We start from the raw sequence: 5,847 nt of genomic DNA, 5'->3' as shown, positions 1-5,847 counted from the left end.
TTGTCGGTGTTCCAGTGGCTCATTAGAGGCACACCCTCCATGTCTGTCAGCCGGTATGTACCCGGCCTCATTTCTTCAACCACTTTGTAGGGTCCTTCCCAGTTGGCCGTCATTTTGCCATGGATGTTTCCTTTGTTGGTGGCGGCCGACTTTCTTAGGACTAGATCTCCTACTCTTAAGTCCCTTTTGTGGACCCTTCGGTTGTAGGCTCTTCTCATTCTGTTTTGGTAAACGACTAAGTTGAGCCGTGCCGTGTCTCGACTCTCTTCGACCAGGTCTAGGGAGGCTTTCAGGCCTTCCTCATTTTCGACTGGGTCAAAGGTTTGCGTTCTAAATGTAGGCACCGTTGCTTCAATTGGCAGGACGGCCTCAGACCCATAGACTAGGTGAAATGGATTGTACCCTGATGCTTCTTTTTCCGTGGTTCGAAGTGACCACAGGACGCCGGGTAGTTCATCAGCCCACCTCCCTTTTAGATCTTCAACCTTCTTTTTCAATCCGTTCAATATTGTTTTATTAGCCGCCTCTCCCGCCCGTTGCTCGAGGGTGGCGACGGAGGAGTATGCGAATTTGATACCGAGCTCTTCCAGCCAGTTCATCACCATGTCACACCAAAACTCTCGGCCGTGGTCAAATACCATGACTTGGGGTAACCCAAAACGAGTTATGATGTTCTCCCAGATTACCTTTCTTACGGCCACCGTGGTCTTGGCAGGTACCGCGACAGCTTCGACCCATTTGGTGAAGTAGTCAACGGCGACGATGAGGTACTTCCTTCCTCCGGAGGCCGTTGGAAATGGCCCTAATAAATCCATCCCCCACTGTGCAAATGGTAGGGGCTAAGTACTGGTTGCAAGTCTCGGGAGGGTGCGTATATCACCGGAGCATGCATCTGACAATTCTTGCACTTCTTGGTCTTGGCTCTGGAATCCTCAAGCATGGTAGGCCGGAAGTAGCCAGCTCGGAGAGCTTTGTGTGCTAGCGTTCTTGCCCCCATGTGATGTCCACAGATGCCTTCGTGAATTTCTGTCAGTATGAGCTCCGTGTCGGCTGGGCCGACATATTTTAAAAGTGGTCTTATTACGGACCTTCTATACAATTCTCCTTCAAATACCAAGTACCTTGCGGCGATCCTTTTTATCTTCTGAGAGAGACTGCGGTCCTCCGGTAACTCTTTTGTTAATTTGTATTTCATTATCGGAGTCATCCACGTCGTCTCAGCTTCGATGTCGCCCACCATGCCGACGGTCTCAGTGATACTTTTAGCATTCCTGATATCCACCAGCACGGTTCGGCTGACATTCTTGATGGTTGAACTAGCAAGTTTTGAGAGAGCGTCGTCTCGGTTGTTCTCAGACCTGGGGATGCATTGGATTTGGAAAGATTTCAATTTTGCAGTGTCAGCTTTTACCCTTTCCAGGTATCTTACCATCCCATCGTCTCGAGCCTCATACTCTCCTCTGATTTGGTTAGTCACCAATAGTGAGTCTGTCTTCAACACAATGTGTTCCGCCCCGGCAGCTCTAGCTAGCTCGACTCCAGTTATCACCGCCTCATATTCGGATTCGTTGTTTGAGGCCGAGAAGGTAAACTTCAAGGCATACTCAAACTCGTCCCGTTGGGCTGATGATAAGGATGCCGCTCTGAGCCGTTCGCCGTAGAGGACCCATCGATATATACTTCCCATACGCGGGGCTATGATTCTTCTTGGTATGTGCACTCGGCCAGAAGTCTGCAAGTGCTGCCCCTTTATCGAGGGCCTCGGCTGTATTGAATGCCGGCCGGATAGCTCTCGCCCATTTGATGAGCTGCGGATTGTTCAAATTTTTCCAATGCTTTCTCCAATGGTTGGTCGGTTAAGACCGTCACGGGATGCGCGTCGAAGTAAGGTTTCAGTTTCCTTGCGGCAACGACGACAGCAAAGGCTGCTTTTTCAATCAGTGGGTAATTTCTTTCGGCGGGCAGCCGTGTATGGCTGACAAAGTAGATTGGGTGTTGCTGCTTGTTCTCTTCCCTGACGATTACGGCACTGACCGTGGCCGAGGTAACTGCTAAGTATAGATATAGCGTTTCCCCCAGCGTCGGCCTGGACAGGGTCGGGAGAGTTTGAAGATGAGCTTTCAGTTGCCTGAAAGCTGTGCTCTGTTCCTCCCCCCAGCTGAAGTCTTTATTCCCCTTCAACACTTTGAAGAATGGGGTGCTCTTGTCGGACGACCGAGAGATGAAGCGGGCGAGAGCCGCCATCCTCCCGGTCAGCATCATAACTTCTTTTCGATTCCTCGGCTCCGGTAGGTCCAGTATTGCTTGGACTTTCTCTGGATTGGCATCAATTCCCCTGGCGCTGACAAGCATGCCGAGGAACTTACCTGTCCGGACACCGAAGTTGCATTTCATCGGGTTAAGTTTCATCTTATATTTCCTTAGTGAACAAAATGTTTCGCTCAAGTCGGCCAAGTGCTCGCTGTCAGACTTGCTTTTTACAATAGCATTGTCGACGTAAGCCTCGATATTTCGCCCTTTTTTATCTTGAAACACTTTGTCCACCAGCCTAGTGTAAGTTGCGCCAGCGTTTTTCAAACCGAACGGCATCATTTTATACATGTATGTGCCGTGTATGGTGATGAATGCGCACTTAGGCATGTCTTCTTCGGCCATGAATACCTGATGGTATCCCGAGAAGGCGTCTAGCAGGCTCAGCATAGTGTAGCCTGCCGTTGCGTCAATTAAACTATCTATTCGAGGCAAGGGATAGCAATCTTTAGGGCATGCTTTATTAAGATTTGTAAAATCAACACACATCCTCCACCCCCCTGATGACTTCTTCACCATTACAACATTTGCTAGCCACTCAGGGTAAGTACAAGGCATGATAAAGCCCGCCTCTAATAGTTTGTCTACCTCGGCCTTGATGGCCTCGTCTTTCACGGCCGAGGAGTTCCTCATCTTCTGCTTGACAGGGCGAGCGGTTGAGAGCACGTTCAGCTTGTGAACGATCACCTCTCGGCTCACGCCTGGCATCTCGGCGGCTGAGTACGCGAAGACGTCTTTGTTCTTTCTCAGCAGGTCTAGGAGATCGGCTCTGAATTTTGGCTCCAGGCCGACACCGACAGCTACGGTGCGCCCTGGGTCAATTTCTATTTCTTCGGTCTCGGCTCCCTCGACCATGCCTACGGTGTTCATCGGATCACCCTCCTGTTGTAAGGATGGGCTCTTCCCTTTCTCTGATTTCTTCGCCACTTTGAGGGATTGCATATTACACCCTCTGGCAGATATTTGGACATTGACAATTTTGTCTCTCTCGTCCTTTGAGACGAGCTTTTGTGCCTCCCCCCGGTCCGAGACATACATCAATGTCAGGGCCCGGATGGACATTACGGCATCGGCCTCGCTCAAAGTAACCCGGCCTATCAGAACATTGTAGGCGGATGAACCATCAATGACCACGAACTCAGATAAAACATTCTTGGCCGCATCCGCCTGGCCGAACATCACCGGCAACCTGATTGACCCCAGGGGTACCAGGCCAGCCCCAGAGAAGCTGTATAGTGGGTTGGTGCAGGGGCTCAGGTCCTCAATCTTCAGACCGAGATTGAGGAAGCATTCCCTGAACATGATGTTCGTGTAGGCGCCTGTATCAATTAGGCACCTCTTAACCAAGTGGTTGGCTATGTCCAGTGGACTACCGGCGTGGTCGTCGTGCGGGGGCTACGACTCCTTCGTAGTCTTTCATTCCGATGGTTATATCGGGGACGGTGGAAGCGGGGATCGCTGTGGTGGGCACAAAGTTGATGGCTTGGTAAAGCTCATTTAGGTGCCGTTTGTGCCCATTAGCTGACCCTCCGTTCTCGTTTCCTCCGATAACCACCGGATCACTCCCATCCTCCGGAATACGATTTCCTATTCGCCCGTCGGAGCTTGTTTCGGGGCCCCGCTACGTACTTGCCGAGGGCCCCCTTTCGGATCGCTCCTCGATGGCGTTCTTGAGATGCCGAGTTGTCGGTCTTATGGCCGGGCTGGCCGTGGTAATCGCAAAATTGGCTTGCGTCGCCTTCCCCCCTCGTCTTGGGGGTCTTGCCCACTTCGCCCTTCATTCTTGCTCGGGCAAAGACCTCGGTGGAGTTTTGACCGGGGGTGAGACCGTTGTACCGCTTAAGGTGTATGGTCCCGAACTCCCCCGTCGCCCGCCGAGTTCGCTTCCTATTAAATCTCTCGGCCGTGACCGATTCATGTCACGGCGACCTTCATCGACATTCTCCCGGCGGCTCCTCCTTTCTGGGTGCCCGGCTTCACTGTGGCCTACCCAGGTCTTGTGGTAATCCTCCACCTTTACGGCTCGGTCGGCCATCTTTCTCGGCGGAGTCCGGGTTGAGGTCATCGCACTTGATCGGCTCATTTTTGAGCTCGCCTTTCGGGAGGCTTTTCATCGGTCGAAGGCCGCCGGTTCGGTGTTCGGCTCACGGATCTGGCTGAGCTTTTGCGTCGAACCTCTTCACATAGCTTCGTAGAGACTCGTCCTCCCCTGTCGAATAGTGAGGAGATCCGATGTCTCCACGGCCCTTCTCTTGTTGCGGGCGTCTTGGGCTATGAAGTTATCCCTTAGGTCGGCGTAGCGTATATCCGAACCATTAGGCGGCCCCTTGTACCAACTCGGGCCATCCCATGCGGGTTGTTGGGAAGACTCGATACCATACCTCATCGGGCTGCTCCCATACCGACATGTAAGACTCGAAAGCCTCGGCGTGGTCGGTTGGGTCACCGTCCCCTTTGTATGATAGGGACGGCGGCTTGATTTGGTCGGCACGGAGACTTCGAGGACATAGGCACCGAGGGGCCATCGACCACGTGTCGAATGACACGCGGCGATCGGCTCCTCGCAACCTTAGTCCGGCTTCTCTTCCCGTGGCGGGAAGGGCTTCTTGTTGTCCGACTTTGGAGAGTCGGACTTCTTTCTTCATTTCTTCGGGGTGGCCTCGTTGTTGCCGCGGCGAGCTGTCCTCCCGCGAGTGGGGAAGGACTTTGGTCCGCCATCGCGACGGGCTCCGCCGGCGTCCTAGTATGCATGGCTCCTTGTATCGCCTCGGACAAGTTGTTCGGGGTCACTTTATGGGCCCCGGTCACCCGTGGGTGTCTTTGCCACCGTCGTTGCGGCGGGGGTGATCGGCGTACTACCCATCGTGTCCAGAATAGCTTTCGTTTGGCTTTTGCATCGACCACATGTCCCATGACGGTGACTTGGCCTAGTGGCGGCGGTGTTTCTGGTAGTATCGGCATCTCGTACGCCGGTTGAATTACTTGGCCGGTGGGGGACTGCCCGATCTCAGAATTAGGGACTGTGTCATCCTGGTAGAATGCAGTTTCGTCGCTCACAATTATTTCTTGTTGTTTTGACATCTTCTTAGCTTGCTGGGTGGGTTTTGTTTTGTGTTTTTTTTTTGTAAGGGATTTGACTAGCTTTTAGTATCTTTTCCCACAGACGGCGCCAATTGTTCCGGGTGTAATTCCGGAGCAGGATTTGTTACCACGTAAGCTTGTAGAATGATGAATTTGTTTGACTCTTCCTTTCGACCTCTCCTAAAACAATGAACAAACTGAGGGCTCGGCTTGGTACCGAGCGAACTCACTCCGACGCTCAAGTCAGTAAACTTAAAAAGATTAAGTTGTGTGTTACTTGGCAAAGTATATTGTAGAGAGATAAGGGAGTTTATACCAGATTTATAGTGAGTATTAAGGTGAATTGTGGATTATTGGATCGTTTTCTCAATGAGGGTTGAAGAGTATTTATAGACTTTCACCTTTTGTCACGTAGTGGCCAAGTGGCCAAGTGGCAGAGCAGGTGGAAAGACTGAT

Source organism: Silene latifolia, chromosome 6 (assembly GCF_048544455.1).
Source record: "Silene latifolia isolate original U9 population chromosome 6, ASM4854445v1, whole genome shotgun sequence".
Classification (NCBI taxonomy): domain Eukaryota; kingdom Viridiplantae; phylum Streptophyta; class Magnoliopsida; order Caryophyllales; family Caryophyllaceae; genus Silene; species Silene latifolia.
Note: the sequence above shows the minus strand (reverse complement) of the source record.